Genomic DNA, 22454 nt, shown 5'->3' with positions numbered 1-22454 from the left:
ATTGAATTTACCACAGGTGGACTCCAATGAAGTTGTAGAAACATCTCAAATATGATCAATGGAAACAGGATGCACCTGAGCTCAATGTTGAGCCTCATAGCAAAGGGTCTGAATACTAATGTAAATAAGGTATTTCTGTTCTTTATTTTTAATACATTTGCAAAAATATCTAAAACACTGTTTTCACTTTGTCATTATGGGGTATTATGTGTAGATTGCTGAGGATTTTTAAAAATGTAATCCATTTTAGAATGTTTTATTTAACCTTTATTTAACTAGGCAAGTCAGTTAAGAACAAATTCTTATTTACAATGACACCGGCCAAACCCGGACGACGCTGGGCCAATTGTGCGCCGCCCTATGGGACTCCCAATCACGGCCGGTAGTGATACAGCCTGGAATCGAACCAGGGGGTCTGTAGTGACGCCTCAAGCACTGAGATGCAGTGCCTTAGACCGCTGCGCCACTCGGGAGCCCACAGAATAAGGCTGTAACGTAACAAAATGTGAAAAAAGTAAAGGGGTCTGAATACTTTCCGAAGGCACTGTACTTCCCAACTCTTTTGCTGTGCTGAACTGTATCTTGCAGCAGATTGAATGCTGTAGTGGTCTGACTCTGGATCCCTGGGTCTGGGCTGTGAAGCCCGGTGATACCTGAGATCCACTGGTAGCCCCTGGAGCTTCTAGGTAAGCAGGACGGGGGGGTCTGGAGGGACAGATACCAGACCAGGGGGAGGTTTGATAGAGGCCTGCAACTTGTGGAATTATTGCTTTTCTGATATGATGACTATTTTGTAATATGTATATAACATCTAAGTAATAATTCATTCAAAACATGGAATTCCTAAACAGTCATAAATATGTTCTTAGAATGACAGCTCGTCAAACTATCACTCAAAAATGCTATAATCATGACACTGACCACATTACACAGATACAGTGCAGGCACACATGTCACACACACACTCACACTCACACACACACACAAGCGCCTCACCACAGCCCCAATGACAACTAAGGTCGCCATTTGATGTAAATTCTTCCTGGATGTCTTTAGCTTGATCAGCATATTCTGCCTCCTCAGGCATCTTGTCAATGGCGCTCTAGCAAGGACAACTACCTAGGGGCAAAGCGATCGCCACCGCGCCCTGCAATAAAACACCAGCAGGGAATACATCAAGCCAAAACCAGCCCAAAACCACACACAACCAGCACAAAATAACCAAACAGAGTGCAATTCATTTTTCAATAATCCACCACTACGCAGATGTAACGTAGATGCTGGCAGTCGAGAAGCAGGTGCAGGTGGTAAGTTTAATATAACAAAGAACATGGAACGATACAACATAGGAGTAGCGTCTTGACATGAAACACAGAAACAATACAGCCTTGGGAAAGAACCTAAGGGAGTGCCAGATAAAGGGGAGGTAATGAGTGAGGTAATGGAGTCCAGGTGTGCCTCATGATGAAGCGCAGGTGCGCGTAAATTTTGATGCCAGGTGCGCGTAATGATGGTTACCAGGACCGGTGGTTCGTAAACCGGTGACATCGAACGCCGGAGGGGAAGGAGCGGGAGTAGACGTGACAGCAGACTAGGCTATGCGTCTGCTAAATGACGTAAATGTAATGTAGTGTAAATGCTATGCTTGTCACTCTTTTCTGACGAAGGCCTAGACACAAATACCATCAAGGTGAATGAATATGAAACAACATGCAAACATATTCATGAATTACACCAAGCAGGGAGGGGCGACAGGCGGTGGTATTTTCTGATACTGTAAATTCAATCATGCTGGCTGTCACTCACAACTCTTCTTGACTCCTAGCTTTGCTTTGACATGCTTTGGATTTCACCACACTATTGTTTTATTCATCTGTTTATTTAGAACTTCGCCTACATACCCTCTTCTTTAAAAAAAAATCATTAGCATTCTCAAAAGAGTACATATTACCTGCCAAATTCCACCAGGTCGTCATACATTTAAATACATATTTCAAAATGTCTTAACAAATTCCCACCCCCCCTCTTCCTTCTCACTCCCCACCCCCCTGCTGTCAGCAGCATTTGGCCATATGATAATCAAATTAATTATACTCCAGCCCCTCTCGGTTGCTGCCTTCACAGGAAGGGAAAAACTGAGGGGCAAATGATGGAGGGCCTTGATTCCCCCCGTGTTGCCCACCACCCACTCCTCTAGTCCTCTAGTGCTGGTGTCAGGGCCGATCTGTCACCCTGATGGAAAGAGCTTTGGACTGCAGCATGAGGCAGGTTTTCCTCTCCCCTGGATCCCAGGCCCAGGGAATCTCCCTGCTCTGCTCCTCCCCCACCCAGCAACCTAGAGGGGCTGTGGGGATGGGTGAGTGTGTATGGGTGGAAGGGGTGTGTGTATGGGGGTCGAAAATACATAGCTGTAGGCATGGAGGATGAAAGCTGGAGGGTCACCGGGGTTGGAGGTTATGGTTTCTGTCCATAATAACAACCCCAACCCCTGCCTCTGCCCCTGAAGCACCGCAATAGGCTACCTCCCCGATACACACAAACACACAAACCCACCCCTGACCCCTACACAAACGCACACTCTGAAACCCCTTTTCTCTCTCACACACACACACACACACACACACACACACACGCAGAGCCTCTTCATCATGGACTGGACCTACTGTAGATCTCTTTCACTCTTCTTCACTCTCTTCCTCTTATCCCAGTGTCTCTAACCATTTCTAATCCTCAATTCTCTACTGGTTTTCTTTATCACAAACACTATGCACAGCAGAGTAACTGACCCAGATGCTGTTGTTTTATTCAGCTTCACGTTGTCTCACTGGTTGGGCCCATAGAAACGCATTAAATAACACATTCATAAATGGCAAAAAAAGACAAAGTCTCTTGTCCTATATCTAGGATATACAGTGCATTCGGAAAGTATTCAGACCCCTTTACTTTTTCCACATTTTGTTATGTTACAGCCTTATTCTAAAATGGATTAAATTCATTTCCCTCATCAATCTACACACAATACCCCATAATGACAAAGCAAAAACTGGTTTTTATTTTTTTGGGCATATTTATTTAAAATAAAAAAGGTAAATATACCATTTACATAATTATTCAGACCCTTTACTCAATACTTTGTTGAAGCACCTTTGGCAGCAATTACAACATTGAGTCTTCTTGGGTATGACGCTACAAGCTTGGCACACCTGTATTTGGGGAGTTTCTCAGTTTCTTCTCTGCAGATCGTCTCAAACTCTATCAGGTTGGATGGGGAGCGTCACTGCACAGCTATTTTCAGGTCTCTCCAGAGATGTTAGATCGGGTTCAAGTCCGGGCTCTGGTTGGGCCACTCAAGGACATTCAGAGACTTGTCCTGAAGCCACTCCTGCATTGTCTTGGCTGTGTGCTTAGGGTCATTATCCTGGCTGTGTGCTTAGGGTCATTGTCCTGTTGGAAGGTGAACTGTCGCCCCAGTCTGTGGTCCTGAGTGCTCTGGAGCAGGTTTTCATCAAGGATCTCACTGTACTTTGCTCCGTTCAACTTTCCCTCGATCCTGACTAGTCTCCCAGTCCCTGCCACTGAAAAACATCTCCACAGCATGATGCTGCCACCACCATGCTTCACCGTAGGGATGGTGCCAGGTTTCCTCCAGACGTGATGCTTGGCATTCAGGCCAAAGAGTTCAATCTTGGTTTCTTCAGGCCAGATAATCTTGTTTCTCATGGTCTGAGTCTTTAGGTGCCTTTTGGCATACTCCAAGCAGGCTGTCATGTGCCTTTTACTGAGGAGCGGCTTCCGTCTGGCCACTCTACCATAAAGACCTGATTGGTGGAGTGCTGCAGAGATGGTTGTCCTTCTGGGAGGTTCTCCCATCTCCACAGAGGAACTCTGGAGCTCTGTCAGAGTGACCATCGGGTTATTGTTCACCTCCCTGACCAAGGCCCTTCTCCCCCGATTGCTCAGTTTGGCAGGGTGGCCAGCTCTAGGAAGAGTCTTGGTAGTTCCAAACTTCTTCCATTTAAGAATGATGGAGGCCACTGTGTTATTGGGGTCCTTCAATGTTTCAGAAATGTTTTGCTACCCTTCCCCAGATCTGTGCCTCGACACAATCCTGTGTCTGAGCTCTACGGACAATTCCTTCGACATCATGGCTTGGTTTTTGCTCTGACATGCACTGTCAACTGTGGGACCTTATATAGACAGGTGTGGGCCTTTCCAAATCATGTCAAATCAATTGAATTTACCATAGGTGGACTCCAATCAAGTTGTAGAGACATCTCAAGAATGATCAATGGAAACAGGATGTACCTGAGCTCAATTTCGAGTCTCATAGTAAAGGGTCTGAATACTTATGCAAATAAGGCATTTCTGTTTTTAAATTGTAATACATTTGCTAACATTTCAAAAAACCTGTTTTCGCTTCGTCATTATGGGGTATTGTGTGTAGATTGATGAGGGGGAAAAAATATTTTTTCCATTTTAGAATAAGGCTGTAACGTAATAAAGTGTGGAAAAGGTCAAGGGGTCTGAATACTTTCCGAATGCACTGTATAAGAATGCTCAGGATTTTAAATGATTTTTTTTTACACATATTTAATCTCTAGTTTAAACTGATGGATTTTGATGGGGATTATGTTACTTAGATTGACACATGGGTGCGTCAATAAACTTTTAAGGATTAAGAGTCAATCTGATGCTCTGACTGTGGGGCCTGGATAATCTCTCTTCTCTCACTTTGATGATAGGAAGCAGGTAGTTTGACCACATGTCCCGGATTGTGCAGAACAGTCCCGCATTTTGGTCCTTTGTCCCACGTCCCGCAACCAAACAATCATGTCCCGCATTTTATCAACAAATTCAAACACCACTAATTTAGAAAAAAAGGTTGATTTGTTCTGTATTTCAGTCAGACATTCCAACCTGTCTCTTGCAGTCACGTTGCGCTTATGAAAATAAACACTTCTCCAATCGTTTCTGAGATCTGATATTCTGCGCAGTGCAAGATGAGACCTAGGCCAATGTCATAGGCCTATCGTCAACCAATCACATTTCTCAAATCCTTTCGGGCTAAATTCCAGCTAAACTTGGAGAGGACAGTTGCCTAACTCCTTACAAAGAGCGTGATTCTGACGAAGCGCTACAAAAGTAGGTAAATAGCCATATTAGACTGAAAGATATAAGGTATTTCCGTCAAACTTGTGAGGCTCTCGATGCTCATTAGTTGTTCATTCAACATATTTGCTGCTACTTCACTCAATCCCATTTGAACAGTTTCCCTTCCTAACTGTTTTACCTTTCCTGAGACCAACCAGAAATGTTTCCTTGGCCAAATATTCCCTGATTTTCATAAAACGGCCACGTGTTCTCTCGTTTCTGCATCACCAAATGTTGCGCGAGGCAAAATAATATAGGCTATGTGCACTTCAATTAGCTCATTCGATGCAGCGGGAGTAGGGATGTAGTGCTGCCCGAGCGAGCTCTGCCACTTCTCACAATGGTGCACGATTAGTAAAGTTAGATCAAAGTTGAATCAATGTCTTGGAAGATCACATAATGATTAATTAGTATTCTACATAACAGAACCAAATATAATAGAATAATATAATGTTACTGTTTTCTTATGATTTTAGGGTGGTTAGCTGAATAGGCAAAAAAATATCTTAGTTGCCAGAACTCAACTGTCACGCCCTGGCTCTGGGGACTCTTTATGTTGAGCCAGGGTGTGTAGGTTGCATTGTTTAGTTTTCTATGTTTGTGTTCTAGATCGTTTAGATCTATGTTGGCCAGGGTGGTTCCCAATCAGAGGCAGCTGTAGCTTGTTGTCTCTGATTGGGAACCATACTTAGGCAGCCTGCAGGCATGTTACTTTGTGGGATCTTGATCCGTAAGGTTTGTTGTTTAACATAGGACTTCACGTATCGCTTGTTTTGTTGTTTTGGTTCGTGTTGTACATTTAATAAAGTATGTACGCATATCACGCTGCGCCTTGGTCCGTTGCTTACGACGATCGTGACAGAAGATCCCACCTCGACTGGATCAAGCAGCGTGACGAGGAGAGAGGATGGACCTGGGAGGAGATGAGTGAGAGTCTGGCAAGAGGGATGGAGGCCATGAGCACGGGGGAGAGACAAGCCCAAAAATTTTTTAGGGAGGGAGCTCACGCCGTGGACGACGAGGCAGCAGGAGGCCGCGATAGAGCGGTTCAGCCGGTTAGCAGAGGAGGCCACTAGGTTACTGGGGCCACTGGTCACGAGGGAGAAGGAGAGTGTGGAGGCACGGCGAGAGGAACTAGTTAGGCAGCAGAGGGAGCGGAGGTTTATGAGGAAACCCAGTCCCGCTCCTCGCACCAAGCAAGTGTTGTGTGTCACCAGTCCGGTCCGGCCCGTTCCTGATTCCCGCACAAGGCCAGTGGTGTGTGTTCCCAGTACGGTCAGGCCCGTTCCTGCTCCCCGCACCAAGCCAGTGGTGCGCGTCGCCAGCCCGGTCCGGCCTGTTCCTGCTCCCCGCACCAAGCCAATGGTGCGCGTCGTCAGCCCGGTCCGGCCCGTTCCTGCTCCCCGCACCAAGCCAGTGGTGCGCGTCGCCAGCCCGGTCCGGCCTGTTCCTGCTCCCAGCACCAAGCCAATGGTGCGCTGTCGTCAGCCCGGTCCGGCCCGTTCCTGCTCCCCGCACCAAGCCAGTGGTGCGCGTCGTCAGCCCGGTCAGGCCCGTTCCGGCTCCCCGCACCAAGCCAGTGGTGCGCGTCGTCAGTCCGGCTCGTTCCTGTTCCCCGCACCAAGCCAGTGGTGCGCGTCGTCAGCCCGGTCCGGCCCGTTCCTGCTCCCCGCACCAAGCCAGTGGTGCGCGTCGTCAGCCCGGTCCGGCCCGTTCCGGCTCCCCGCACCAAGCCAGTGGTGCGCGTCGTCAGTCCGGCACGGTCCGTGCCTGTTCCACCGGTGCCTGGTCCGGCACCGGTCAGCTGCTCCACGCCGGAGCCAGAGCAATCCGCTCCACCGGTGTTCAGTCCAGCTCTGGCCAGCGGGACCAGACCAGGGGCGCAACGGGGGGGTAGAGAGAGTGTGGTGGTCACGCCCGGAGCCGGATCCGCCTCCGAGGCGGAATGCCCACCCGGCCCCTACCCTGTTGTGTTGGTGTGGCGCGGTTGCAGTCCGCGCCTTTGGGGGGGGGGGTACTGTCACGCCCTGGCTCTGGGGACTCTTTATGTTGAGCCAGGGTGTGTAGGTTGCATTGTTTAGTTTTCTATGTTTGTGTTCTAGATCGTTTAGATCTATGTTGGCCAGGGTGGTTCCCAATCAGAGGCAGCTGTAGCTTGTTGTCTCTGATTGGGAACCATACTTAGGCAGCCTGCGGGCATGTTACTTTGTGGGATCTTGATCCGTAAGGTTTGTTGTTTAACCTAGGACTTCACGTATCGTTTGTTTTGTTGTTTTGGTTCGTGTTGTACATTTAATAAAGTATGTACGCATATCATGCTGCGCCTTGGTCCGTTGCTTACGACGATCGTGACATCAACAGTGTGAGCCACTAGGCAGAATTTGCTTGTATTTAAACAAAATACAGGAAGGCTAATAGTTTGTTAACACCATCTGCTCATTAAAAAGTAATTGAAGAAGATCTAAATGTATACTCCCATGAAACGGATTGAGATCAAATGATTGGCATGCAGATGCAGTTTGGGCGTTTCACTGGTTAAACGTGACAAATGTCGTAGAAATATTTGACTCAAATGTAGTCAACTCAAAAATATCTCTCAAGAAACTGGAGCTTGTGAATCCAAAAATTAGACTTCATTGCATAATAAAGCCGAGCTTGCTCCATGGAGCAACTGTCTCTCTTTGGCTCAGAGATCTCTTTTATACACACACAAATGCACAGTCATGTTTACATAGCATACAAAGCTACTCCCCTTAAGATAACTGATTAACATCTTTAACTGCCACGCCACTATTATCTTTCAAAGTCCAATAACACATGTTGCTTACTCCAAAAGGCCATGGGCGCTTTTCCATATGAGGCCTCTTCCCCTTATCTCATTATATTGGTGGCGTGGCTCAGACACTTTAAAAAGTAATATACATACATTCATTAAAGCATGTTTACACACTGTATTTGGCTATATTCCTTATTTAGACATGCATCTGGATTACAAAATGTCAATCATGTTTATTATAGTTTACCTTTGGCATCTCCCTACATTTGCCTTAATGATACATACAATATTTCTATAAGAACGAGCCAACATTTTGTATTCATGTAGGCTACACGGTCCCACGAATGTCCCGCAAAATCATCCTGTTGTCCCGCATTTGGGTATTTTAAATGTGGTCACCCTAGAAGCAGAGGATTATCCCTCGTCCTACAGAGCTCCACCCTCCTCCACCTCCTTTTACTCACTCCCATCGCCTCCCCACATCACCCCCAACATCCTCCATCCCCCCACCCAGTCCGCTTATCCAGCTACCTGAATCCTAAGTGCATTAATTTGAGCAGACATGTTTATTAAGCCAGGCCTAGTTTCAGGCAGTAGTGAATATTGCAGACATCAAAGTAGAGCTAGACGAGAGAGGGATGGAGAAAGGGAGAGATGGAGAGAGGGAGACCCTCTGGAGGCTTATCTCTCCCCTGTCCCACAGTGCTTTCCCTCCTTTTTTTTTCTATAAGCAAACGTATCACGCATCAAAAAAGCAACTATCAGGGGATGTTCTGTACTATTTGTTCTGTTTACTGAATTAATTCTGTATCATGGTGTAGAAGTGTGATTCATTTTGTTAATATCCTTAATAATATAAAGTAAAACATTGAATTGCATTAACAACTTGAACTGAAACCCCTAAACACTGACACAAAAATAGCCTAACTCTGACACAAAAATAGCCTAACTGACACAAAAATAGCCTAACTGACACAAAATAGCCTAACTGACACAAAAATAGCCTAACTCTGACACAAAAATAGCCTAACTCTGCAAAAGCAAGACTTATATTCTCTTTGTCCTCTGTGTGCATCTTGCTGAAGTGCATGTAGCCAAACGGAGCAAATGCGTCTGCAGAGTGGAATCACTGTCTCCATAGCATCACTGCAGAAAAATTTACAAACTTTTATATATTTCATACAACAGCACATCTTGTCTGACGCAAGAAAAGTGTACATTCATTTCAAGAAAGATAGCCTTACAACGTTCAATTCTGGACTTACATAACAAGTCTCCTCTTGAATAGAGGACAGTCAAGAGTAAACGCCTCTTATCTGCCCCCTTCTCCATACTTCTGAGAGAGCTGTCCAACAAAAACAAAACAATTCATGTTTATAATCATATAATTTTAAGATCCATCCTAAAAGCCATCACTTTACTCTAAATCAAATAATGTATCTTTGAAACACTAGCCAAAACATTACTGTTGGTCATATATTGAGTCATTAGATTTAAATCAATGATGCATAGTAAGCAGTCAAAGTTTGAATGAGGTCAGCCTTTAGTGAGTTCATTCAGGGTGACAGAAGTGTACAACAAAGGCAGGTCCAGCCTGGTGAGGTAACGCTCTGACCTGAGTTAGATAGGGCTCCATGTCAGCCAGAGGTTTCCCCAAGTGTTTCTCAGGGTCCAGCCCTGCCAAACACACACACACACACACACACACACACACACACACACACACACACACACCACAGGAGAAGAGAGAGAGCAGGAGGCCTGATCAGGGACAGAGAACAGAGATTGAAGATGACAGGCAAAGAGGCTTTACGGGCAGACACACGTAAACCTGCACCCTGGATCTATTTGACTTTGCAAGTAATGTACACAGATCTCTCCGGGTAAGGGTAACAGCTTTCAGTCGTAGCGTGGCAAAACAAGAGAAGCACCCCTGGTCTGGTTTTCTTTGAGAACCTAAACTCTGAGAGAGAGAGAGAGAGAGAGAGAGAGAGAGAGAGAGAGAGAGAGAGAGAGAGAGAGAGAGAGAGAGAGAGAGAGAGAGAGAGAGAGAGAGAGAAAGAGAGAGAGAGAGAGAGAGAGAGAGAGAGAGAGAGAGAGAGAGAGAGAGAGAGATTCTGTTTATTTGCCTTTCCCCTCTCCTTCCCCTTAAACGGTGCATGGAAGTGACTCACAGGCCCTCAGCTGTGTGGGGCAGCAGAGAGAAAAACAGGAGGATAGGAAGAAGATGGGTACTGTACGTCTGTGTACCCAGTAGCCAGAATTCAGTACCCACCAGTGCCACATTCCAATAACACCTTTACCTCTTACTTCAGTCTCTTCATCCTCATGTTATCTCAGATCAAAGCTTAGAGAGCAATAAGACCTCACCTTAGAAAGTACAGTGAGGGAAAAAAGTATTTGATCCCCTGCTGATTTTGTAAGTTTTCCCACTGACAAAGACATGATCAGTCTATCATTTTAATTGTAGGTTTATTTGAACAGTGAGAGACAGAATAACAACAAAAAAATCCAGAAAAACACATGTAAAGAATGTTATAAATTGATTTGCATTTGAATGAGGGAAATAAGTATTTGACCCCTCTGCAAAACATGACTTAGTACTTGGTGGCAAAACCCTTGTTGGCAATCACAGAGGTCAGACGTTTCTTGTATTTGGCCACCAGGTTTGCACACATCTCAGGAGGGTTTTTGTTCCACTCCTCTTTGCAGATCTTCTCCAAGTCATTAAGGTTTTGAGGCTGACGTTTAGCAACTCGAACCTTCAGCTCCCTCCACAGATTTTCTATGGGATTAAGGTCTGGAGACTGGCTAGGCCACTCCAGGACCTTAATGTGCTTCTTCTTGAGCCACTCCTTTGTTGCCTTGGCCGTGTGTTTTGGGTCATTGTCATGCTGGAATACCCATCCACGACCCATTTTCAATGCCCTGGCTGAGGGAAGGAGGTTCTCACCCAAGATTTGACGGTACATGGCCCCGTCCATCGTCCCTTTGATGCAGTGAAGTTGTCCTGTCCCCTTAGCAGAAAAACACCCCCAAAGCATAATGTTTCCACGTCCATGTTTGACGGTGGGATGGTGTTCTTGGGGTCATAGGCAGCATTCCTCCTCCTCCAAACATGGCGAGTTGAGTTGATGCCAAAGAGCTCGATTTTGGTCTCATCTGACCACAACACTTTCACCCAGTTCTCCTCTGAATCATTCAGATGTTCATTGGCAAACTTCAGACGGGCCTGTATATGTGCTTTCTTGAGCAGGGGGACCTTGCGGGCGCTGCAGGATTTCAGTCCTTCACGGCGTAGTGTGTTACCAATTGTTTTCTTGGTGACTATGGTCCCAGCTGCCTTGAGATCATTGACAAGATCCTCCCGTGTAGTTCTGGGCTGATTCCTCACCGTTCTCATGATCATTGCAACTCCACGAGGTGAGATCTTGCATGGAGCCCCAGGCCGAGGGAGACTGACAGTTCTTTTGTGTTTCTTCCATTTGCGAATAATCGCACCAACTGTTGTCACCTTCTCACCAAGCTGCTTGGCGATGGTCTTGTAGCCCATTCCAGCCTTGAGTAGGTCTACAATCTTGTCCCTGACATCCTTGGAGAGCTCTTTGGTCTTGGCCATGGTGATGAGTTTGGAATCTGATTGATTAATTGCTTCTGTGGACAGGTGTCTTTTATACAGGTAACAAACTGAGATTAGGAGCACTCCCTTTAAGAGTGTGCTCCTAATCTCAGCTCGTTACCTGTATAAAAGACACCTGGGAGCCAGAAATCTTTCTGATTGAGAGGGGGTCAAATACTTATTTCCCTCATTAAAATGCAAATCAATTTATAACATTTTTGACATGCGTTTCTCTGGATTATTTTGTTGTTATTCTGTCTCTCACTGTTCAAATAAACCTACCATTAAAATTATAGACTGATCATTAGTTTGTCAGTGGGCAAACGTACAAAATCAGCAGGGGATCAAATACGTTTTCCCCTCACTGTATAAGCCAGGCAGTCACCCAATTCTTAGAGATTCCAACATTAGCCAGTAACAGCCACTATGGCTGTATAAATGGCTTAGCATGTCAATTAGGTTATAGGTTACTTGCGCATTAAGGCCACTAACAGTTTGTGTTCCCTCTATCTCGTTAAGTGTTGATAGTTTTACTCTGCGTGACACAAAACCCTATGTCTGCCTGTCAGACTTTTCCTGACACCTGTTCCTGATGACGCCTCCTATCCGACCTTTAGCCCTTTGATGAGGAAGCCGATGAGGTCACACAATATTGTCTAAGAATAAACAACTCTGATCCTCAAGTAAACAAACAAACAAGCTAATTATGGTATCACCCCAGGTGACCCCACTTGCTCTTAACTTCAAACAGCCAATGAAACAACATGTTACTCAGCAGACACAATAAAAGACAAAAGCTAAACAACAGATGTTGGGTCAAATGCCCATTAAGAAGGTGAAACCAGGTGAACACCATGACTAAAAAGGCTTCATATAAGTTATCCTAAAGTGGTTTCCTGTTAATGCTAGAGCCTCAGCCAATCCAATATATCTAGACTAACTGATTCTACAGCCATGGAGACCACTTTAGACAAGATTAACTAGGGCTAAATCCAGCTCCATGTGACTGAGTTTATTGTTGTTGTTGCTCACTTAATTTCACCCATATCCATATCTTGTCAGTGTGGCTGTCCATACATAGTCTGACACATTAACAAACATGTAAGTAATTACCTATAACAGACTAATATGGTATTTTGCCAACGCAACCTACAAATCACCACAGTATTCTGTTCCGATATATTAGGTTACCAAAACCTCAGAACATTCATTATACCATTCAAATTAATCCATTCCTGCTCATCAAGTGTCTATATTTAATTAAAAAGGAAAAGTTAGGCTAATCATAATGAGAAAAAAGATATTCTCTTCTTGTCCTGACAACATCAAAGGTCGAAGTTTGATTCCACAGCTCATCTGGAGAGGGGCGTGCAGAATCCCAAAGTGGGTTTCAAATTAAGCCTCAACTAGGCTCCCATGGTCCGGCGCTGTGGAGAAGCGAGAGAAGACCAGGGGGAGGGAGGGAAGGAGAGAATGAGAGAAGGGAGAGGAGTGTAAAAGGAGTGAATGAGCCAGGCTCTTGTTCTCCACCCAGGGGAGCTGTGGCCTTAATTAGTGTGAGAAAATCGAATCTCGACATCCTCTCATCTTTACCCCTCACAAAGGTAATACGGAGGAGAAAAATTTGTCATGCCTTTTAACACATTTTAACGATTGGCTTCAAATTGCTGAGGGGATGTTGCTTTTTTAATGTGTTCATTAACTTCCACTAATCCTAAATAATATATGATACATGATTTGATATTTACAGGGAGGGAGGTTGCAAGCGCTTAGAGATGTGCGTGACAGGAATAAGTGATACAATACCATATACCGTACAGTAATACCATACAGTATATAACTATTGAGACTTGAGATGCCAATTTTCCAATGACATAAAAGTAGTTTCATCTTCATGAAATTCCACAATTAACGAATAACGGACGGCAACAGAAATCTGTTCATCTTCTTCTTGCTAAACCATAAGATAGGACTAACTGAATCCATACTAGACAGGTTTGGGGAGTGTCACTTAGTGGCTACTGTGAGCCCAGCAGCACACCGTTACTGTTAGCTTCATCCAGCAATCTAACACTGCACTCATTTACATGGTCTTCACATCCCTGTCTCCTCTCAACCTGTTTTACAACCTGACCTAAACCCAATTACCTAACCTCATTATGCCACATTAAACCCAAATAAGCCCACTAGAAGCTGCCATTTGTCTGCCGCCAGAGACAGGTTGGCCACACTTGGAGAGAGAAGCTTTCCTTGGAGACAAAAAGGAATGGCTGGCCCTTAAAAGGCTTTTTATCCCGTATTATCCTATAAAACCGCAATTAAATTCAGTGAACTCCTCAAACCAGAGAGTCGAGTAATGAGTAAACGCATTTTAAGGTGTTCTGTGTTCGCAAAATTACTCTGCCACTGTGCCAATGCTTGATATGAGTGTGGAAAAAGAGGAGTGTTGGCCTCTTTGAACAGTCACATCAGTAATATGTTCAAGTCTAAATCATAGTGACATGTAAAACTTTGCAAATACTGTATAAAAATGTTATTTCTGTAAGTGCATTGATGGTTATGCTGTACACAAAACAAATAGTGCGGAAAGATGGAATTACTACAATAATACTTTAAAAAAGGTAGCTAAACTCATATTTATGACTATCTTCTTATTATACTACTTCAAACAAACACTTTTTTAAAGTAGTCTAATCATAATAAACTGATCTTTGAAACAAAAGGTTTGAAACAAAAGGCAGTGTGAACAGACAAAAAGGTACACTCACTCCTTTCTGAACTCTCCTTTGGCTCTCTCTCAGACGTATGGAATCACAACTATTTCAGCAGAAAAGCAAAACCTTGTGTATACTTTTTAACCACTGGAAATGGCCTAAGCACATATCATCCATTGATTCATGTAAACCTATAGCATGAGTTACCTTCTTAATTGAAACTAGTGTTTTTCTCTGGCTCAGTGTCTTTGGCGCTCTGCTACATTGCACCTAATTCTAAATTAAAACCTGGGAGAGAGATTCTAGATACTGCCAGAGCAAAAGCAGAGTATCGCAGCCATCCGTGAGTCGTCTTAAAATCTGGCATGCCTGCCGACTGACAGCTTGGCTTTAATCCTTACCTTCAGAGAGAAAAGGGAGAGAAAATTTGATTCATGATGTGAAACATTTTAGCTTTTAAATGCATGAAATAAGCATCTCCCGCTAGAAGGTGAGCCGCGTCAAGCCTTTGAACAAGGCTCTCAAAGACCTTAGCGAAAACAATAGCTGTTCAGTATCACCTCATCTTACAAAGGGAGAGAGAAAGAGAAAGAAAGGGAGGAGATAGTGAGGGAAGGAGGCAGCCACAAACAAAAGATGATAAGATTAAGGTTGTATGTGAAGATTTGTTCAAGCTCTTATCTGAAATTCAATGTTTCTGAGAGGAATTATAGGCAGGGTGTCTTTTAAATCCAACAAATTAAAAAAGACAAATTGTGGGTAATTATAACCAATGTATCTTGCACGTTTTACACAGACTTTATCCTTTTAGAAAAAGTCTAAGACACTAAATATAAACGAAACAAAGATCCTGCAGAATTGAAATCCAATAGGTACCACTGACTATTGCTGGTGACCATACTAGCAGCAAAATGTAAGTCGTAAAACTTGATATCAAATATTGCTGCTTCAGTTCATTGTGGCGAGAAGGGCCAAACGACGCTGGGCCAATTGTGCAATGCCCCATGGGTCTCCCGGTCGTGGCCGGCTACGACAGAGCCTGGATTCGAACCAGGATCTCTAGTGGCACAGCTAGCACTGTGATAGAGTGCCTTAGACCACTGCGCCACTCGGGAGGCCTTAGGTAAAACTTCATTATCGTCTAATACTACTTAGGTAAAACTTCATTATCTTCTAATACACATAATGCACATTTACAGAGAAATGTTCTTTTGGTTTTATAATGTTCTGCTATGCTCTATATCTAAAGAAGTTCAATAGCCTTCACTACATAGGATTTCAGGAGACAGAAATCTGAAAATAATATTTTTCAGTCTATTCTTTCTCTCTTTCTTTCTCCAACTGTCTTTTGGCAATTGGGGATTTGTCACCTTCAAAATATCTTCCCTTCACAGAAAAAAAGCAAAAGCAGCTGCAAATGCATTTTTTTGTTATCGGTGTACCACTAATTTTCACCTGTTTCTCTAAGTAGGTAATAAAGGAATATTACATTCAAACTACCACGCAGTCGCCACGCAGTCGCCATCCTCCCAAAGAAAAACATATCTTGCAGACAGTGCCAGAAGAACCAATAGCATATAAACATCGCTGCATTCTCTGTCATTTCAGATGTGGCTTTGACCTCTGCCCTGAGAGAGCTGTTTTTATCTCCTCCTGAGGTCTGTGAAGGTAAATCCCTCTCGCACCCTACCTTATCCCCTCAGGTACACCCCTCTGTCACCCAATACCCCCCAAAGAGCACACCTCCCTGCTCAGACCTGCTTCGAACCAAAGCAGCAATTATTTGAGTGGTGCCTTAAAAGGGCCAGAGGCGCTCACGGCCCCATTCAATTCTCTCATTTCTAATTCCCCCTGCCTCAGGACAGGTGAGGAGTAAGGGACCATGATAAGATCTTCCCTTTCTACCTGTAGCCAAAAAACACACACTAATAATCACACAAATAAACTCTCTCTCTCTCTCACACACACACACACACACACACACACACACACACACACACACACACACACACACACACACACACACACACACACACACACACACACACACACACACACACACACACACACACACACACACACACACACACACACACACACACAGCCCTGGCACACCTGAGCTGTTTTCCTTTCTAATTATAGCATTTAAAAGAAATGTGTGGAATTTGCTTTTAGAGGAGTATGTGTTAAGAGAAGGGGTTGAATGCTTGGCGGTACGGTGGCCCGGTTGCTGGGGGACTTTGAGGTGAGGTGTTTTCTTTGGCCGTGGATGACTTCAGGCGCTAATTTGAAGGGAATAGTGATGCTGGGGCGATAGCAGAGAGCAGCAGCATATAGCAGAGCAGAGCAGCATTCCTGGGCCAGACACAAAGAGACTTTGTCTCGGCGACCAAATGAAGATGATGTTGTTTTAAAAAGCCCTGCAATAGCATAATTACTCTCTTCTCTAACATCCTCTAGGTTAATTGCGTTCAGACAGGGTGGAAGAAAGGACAGTGTGATCATTGATATCAAAGGGAGAAGAGTCAAGAGCACGGTGTTAAAGCTAGATAAAGGGACTTCCACAGATCGAACAGAAACTAAGAAAGAACACAATGATAATACATTTACTTTACAGAGCTGCTAGAACACAACGATCTCAGTAAAATTATAACAGGCTCAGAATTGGATTCTTTAGATAATCTCTCTCTTTGAAAAGCTAAAGATTCAAGTTTGAGGAAATATACTAGGCCTAGTCATAGACTACCTCCTCAAACATTCAAATAGGAGAAATAGATACGCTGCAAAGAGAACCCTAATTATACAATTTAGATGATGAACTACATTCCAACAGTGGCCATATCAATGGTTTTGAGAGACATCTAGAAACCTGAACACGTCATGCCATTCAATTCACTAGGTCATCAGTCTAGCTGGCACCCCTTTCAACTGATTGCTCCAAAATGCACCAACAAGCACTTAAGAGCACGTAAACAGTGTCTCCATAATGATGTATCGCTACAAGTGGTTTGAGAGTAAAAATAGCCATTTACCACGGAATTATCATTTATCACTTGCACTGTCAAAGGGATCCAACTCCACTGTCAAGTAGATACAGGTAGCACTCTTCACACACCAAACTGAAGAGAAAAAAAACATATATCCTCTTATTCAGCAACCCAATCCCTCTATCCCCCAGGCTCCACAATGGCTTAGAAGACATACCTAGGTGACGATACATTCACCTTTTCCATTCTTGCCGGGGCCGTTTAAAAGCTTAAATGAGATATAGTAGATTTTAATCTACTCTTCACAGCCCATATATTTTGAGGTATGTAAAAGCAGAGAGGTACGCAACACCGGCCTACCAACACAATAGGGTTATTGACAGGTTTCATTAATGCGCTGTGCAATCAACTGTGCTCGCCGTTACTCAACTGCCAAGATCCCCTACTTCTCACTCCTCCTCCTCCCCACCTCCTCCCTTCTGATCAATGGCGTAGCGCAGCTTCGCGGATCCAAGCAAACCCCCCCACAAAATATATATTTATTTTTTTCATTGGGCTGAGTGAAACATTTTCAGTATTTTAGCTAATATCATGCTATTGTACACATTTTGCCATGAGGCTGAGAGATAATGTTTCTGTTTTAGAGATTCTTGAAAGATCTCAACTTTTGTTCAACAAATCCAGTCGTATGAAAAAGTTTGGGCACCCCTGACAATTTCCATGATTTCCATTTATAAATAATTGGGTGTTTGGATCAGCAATTTCATTTTGATCTATCAAATAACTGATGGACACAGTCATATTTCAGTAGTGAAATTAGGTTTATTGGATTAACAGAAAATGTGCAATATGCATCAAAACGAAATTAGACAGGTGCATACATTTGGGCACCCAACAGAAAAATCACATCAATATTTAGTAGAGCCTCCTTTTGCTAAAATAACAGCCTCTAGACGCTTCCTATAGCCTCTAATGAGTGTCTGGATTCTGGATGAAGGTATTTTGGACCATTCCTCCTTACAAAACATCTCCACTTCAGATAGGTTTGATGGTTGCCGAGCATGGACAGCCCGCTTCAAATCATCCCACAGATTCTCAATGATATTCAGGTCTGGGGACTGGGATGGCCATTCCATAACGTTGTACTTGTTCCTCTGCATAAATGCCCGGGTAGATTTTGAGCAGTGCTTTGGGTCGTTGTCTTGTTGAAATATCCAGCCCCGGCGTAACTTCAACTTTGTGACTGATTCTTCAACATTATTCCCAAGAATCTGCTGATATTGAGTGGAATCCATGCGACCCTCAACTTTAACAAGATTCCCAGTACCGGCACTGGCCACACAGCCCCACAGCATTTTCTTGGAATGCTGTGTTCTTTTGCCGCCATGCATAACGCCCCTTGTTATGACCAAATAACTCAATCTTTGTTTCATCAGTCCACAGCACCTTATTCCAAAATGAAGCTTGCTTGTCCAAATGTGCGTTTGCATACCTCAAGCTTCTTCCACATCACTCTCCCGTACAGCTTCTCCTTGTGCAAAGTGTGCTGAATTGTTGAACGATACACAGTGACACCATCTGCAGCAAGATGATGTTGTAAGTCTTTGGAGGTGGTCTGTGGGCTGTTTTTGACCGTTCTCACCATCCTTCGCCTTTGTCTCTCCGATATTTTACTTGGCCTGCCACTTCTGGCCTTAACAAGAACGGTGCCTGTGGTCTCCCATTTCCTCACTATTTTCCTCACAGTGGACACTGACAGCTTACATCTCTGCGATAGCTTTTTGTAGCCTTCCCCTAAACCATAATGTTGAACAATCTTTGTTTCAGGTCATTTGAGAGTTGTTTTGAGGCCCCCATGTTGCCACTCTTCAGAGGAGAGTCAAAGAGAACAACAACTTACAATTGGCCACCTTAAATACCTTTTCTCATGATTGGATGCACTTGTCTATGAAGTTCAAGGCTTAATGAGCTCACCAAACCAATTGTGTGTTCCATTTAATCAGTGCTAAGTAGTTACAGGTATTAAAATCAACAGAATGATAAGGGTGCCCACATTTTTGCATAGCCTATTTTTCACATCAGATATAATTTCATACAATTTAATATTGCTACACTAAAAATCTTTGTCTGGACAAAACCCCAGTACTCAGCTTTTATTAGAAAATGAATGGCATGCCATTGTGATCATTTTCTGTGATTAATTATTATGCAGCCTCAGAGGGGTGCCCAAACTTTTTCATACGACTGTATTTGTTTTAATATTACAAATGCAACTAACTGGATTTATGTCAACTCAGTCAGACACCATTTAAGGCATTTAATCTTTACAATTATTTTCCAACAAGTGTTTAAAGGCCTTGATTGTTTAATTTAATTTGTTTATTTTACCTTTATTTAACTAGGCAAGTCAGTTAAGAACAAATTCATATTTACAAACCGGACAACACTGGGCCAATTGTGCGCCACCTTATGGGACTCCCAATCACGGCCGGGTTGTGATACAGGTTGGAATCTAACCAGGATCTGTAGTGACGCCTCTAGCACTGAGATGCAGTGCCTTAGACCGCTGCGCCACTCGAGAGCCCATAATTTTAACATTAGATTATTGAAATATGTAATACAAATCTCCTAACTTCTTTTTGTTTTGTGTTATAGCACTATTAAATGCTCCAGGGCTAATTTATACTGAACAAAAATATAAAAGCAACATGCAACAATTTCAACGATTTTACTGAGTTACAGTTCATATAAGGAAATCAGTCAATTGAAATAAATAAATTAGGCCCTATTCTATGGATTTCACATGACTGGGCTGGAGCATAGGCCCACCCACTTGGGAGCCAGGCCCTGCCAATCAGAATGAGTTTTTCCCCACAAAAGGGCTTTATTACAGACAGAAATACTCCTCAGTTTCATCAGCTGTCCGGGTGGCTGGTCTCAGATGATCCCGCAGGTGAAGAAGCCGGATGTGGAGGTCCTGGGCTGGCTTGGTTACACGTGGTCTGCGGTTGTGACTCCGGTTGGACGTACTGCCAAATTCTCTAAAACGACGTTGGCTTATGGTAGAGAAATTAACATTCAATTCTCTGGCAACAGCTCTGGTTGACATTCCTGCAGTCAGCATGCCAATTGCCTGCTCCTTCAAAACTTGAGACATCTGTGGCATTGTGTTGTGTGACAAAACTGCACAATTTAGAGTGACCTTTTATTGTCCCCAGCACAAGGTGCACCTGTGTAATGATCATGCTGTTTAATCAGCTTCTTGATATGACACACCTGTCAGGTGGATGGATTATCTTGGCAAAAGAGAAATGTTCACTAACAGGGATGTAAACAAATTTGTGCACAATATTTTAGAGAAATAAGCTTTTTGTGCGTATGGAAAAATTCTGTGATCTTTTATTTCTTCTCATGAAACATGGGACCAACACTTTACATGTTGCGTTTATATTTTTGTTTAGTATAGTTCGCATTTTTGCATGTTTTTCTAGATTTAGAACATAAAGCAACATTTATAAAGCAAACATTATCCCTTAGGTCTAGCACAGCAAATACTTTACCCGTACCTAGATGTACAAATTACCTCGACTAACCTGTACCCTCGCACATTGACTCGGTACCGGTACCCCCTGTATATAGCCTCATTATTGTTATTTTATTGTGTCACTTTTTTTTTTTTACTTAACTCTATTTTCTTAAAACTGCATTGTTGGTTAAGGGCTTGTAAGTAAACATTTCACGGTATGGTCTACATCTGTTGTATTCCGCGAATGTGACAAATACAATTTGATTTGATTTGAATTGTGTAATCATATGTTGCAAAACAGTGTTTTTTTCCACCTTCAGAATATTGACAAAATAATTGTGACAGAGTTGACAAGCCACTGACAGAGTTGACAACAGATACTCAAAACAGACGTATTACTGCCTCTAAAAATAAAAGTTCAATACAAACATTTGTAAAAGATGGAAAATTATTCATGTGGAAATTAGCAATAAAAACAGAACCATCCTATCAGATCTTTCAGCACTCAATGGAGTTGATCTTAGACAAAAATCTGACGGAGTTGATGTTTTACAGAGTTGACAAAATGTTCATTTTTCTTCTTAATTCAAGTGGCATATTTCTCAGTTGCTTTATGACTCTAAAACCTAAATAAATGTAACATAGTTGAACCAACATGCATATTCTATCTTAATCTATCAGGCAGATGGAGTTGACAGTTTACGGTTGAGACCATGGTGATTCCAATATTGTTTGTTTAAATCTATCAAAAGTAGAGAACTTGACGGACCATGGGGTGGTCAAATAATGCAACAACATTTATTTATTCTTTACTATAAAAATAGAGTTTCCCTGCCGGACAAGGATTGTCCCGACTTTCAAGAATCTCTGAGCTAATTTCCTGCTATTCTACACATTTTGCCATGAGGCTGAGAGAGAATTTTGCAGTTTTCAAGCTAATTCAAGCTAAATTATTTCATGGCTTATGACATGTTCATATGCTATCTGGGGGGCCTCCACTCCTTGCGGGGGCTACGGGGGTCAGAGCATGTGAGCAGAGTTGAGCTGTTGGAAATCCCGCTCATCGCTCATGGAGTGGTGCGCACCACTCCGGTCCTCCATGTCCTTTCCAACCACTCCGCAAAAAACCGCACTGCGCTCACAGAATAAAAAAAACGCAGCTCCAAATTAGCTCCATTCATTAAAATCACAATTTAACCAACACCCATCTATTTTTGTGACTACCTGGACCTACCATTTGGATTTGAAGTATTGAAACCAAACCATATGGATTTGAATGAAAAGTATTTGAATAAACATGAAAAGGTGAATGTAAGAAGTGCACATCATTTCAAATAGGCTACATGTCATATTAAACAGCATATAAACACTCTAAATAGGTCAGGAGCCAGACAGGGAGCCTAATGAATTATTTAGGCTATATTATTTCAATTATTTCAAGGCTCTAGCCTACAAAGAAATACATTGTGAAGCATTTGTGAGTGCGACAATAGAATGGTAGGGACATAAAGCTCTCAGCATTTAAACAACATTTTGTTGTATTAAATCATTATAGCCTATAAATTGCACATATAGGCTGTGACTTACTTAGAATTAAATACAAATTAAACAAAAAATGACTTATTAGGGCCTTTGAATTCATTTTTAGAGTTCATTTTTAGAAACATGAGTTTGGCCAGTC

The 22454-nt window shown here is 43.1% G+C and overlaps 1 long non-coding RNA gene across 7 annotated transcripts in view; it reads right to left on the bottom strand.

The window, feature by feature from the left end:
• LOC121544766 overlaps positions 1 to 22454 on the bottom strand; it is a 111793-nt gene that overhangs the window by 52572 nt on the left and 36767 nt on the right. For 6 of the 7 annotated variants that reach the window (XR_006657603.1, XR_006657604.1, XR_006657601.1 and 3 more), the window contains 2 exons: positions 9543 to 9604; positions 9193 to 9272 (listed from right to left, as the gene is read on the bottom strand). This is a non-coding gene — a long non-coding RNA (uncharacterized LOC121544766). Of the gene's footprint in view, positions 1 to 8137; positions 9074 to 9192; positions 9273 to 9542; positions 9605 to 22454 lie in introns of those variants that run through there. The other variant, XR_006657607.1, reaches the window with a different exon arrangement.

This window comes from Coregonus clupeaformis, chromosome 29 (genome assembly GCF_020615455.1).
Source record: "Coregonus clupeaformis isolate EN_2021a chromosome 29, ASM2061545v1, whole genome shotgun sequence".
Classification (NCBI taxonomy): Eukaryota; Metazoa; Chordata; class Actinopteri; order Salmoniformes; family Salmonidae; genus Coregonus; species Coregonus clupeaformis.
This window is presented reverse-complemented; position numbering and strand designations above follow the sequence as displayed.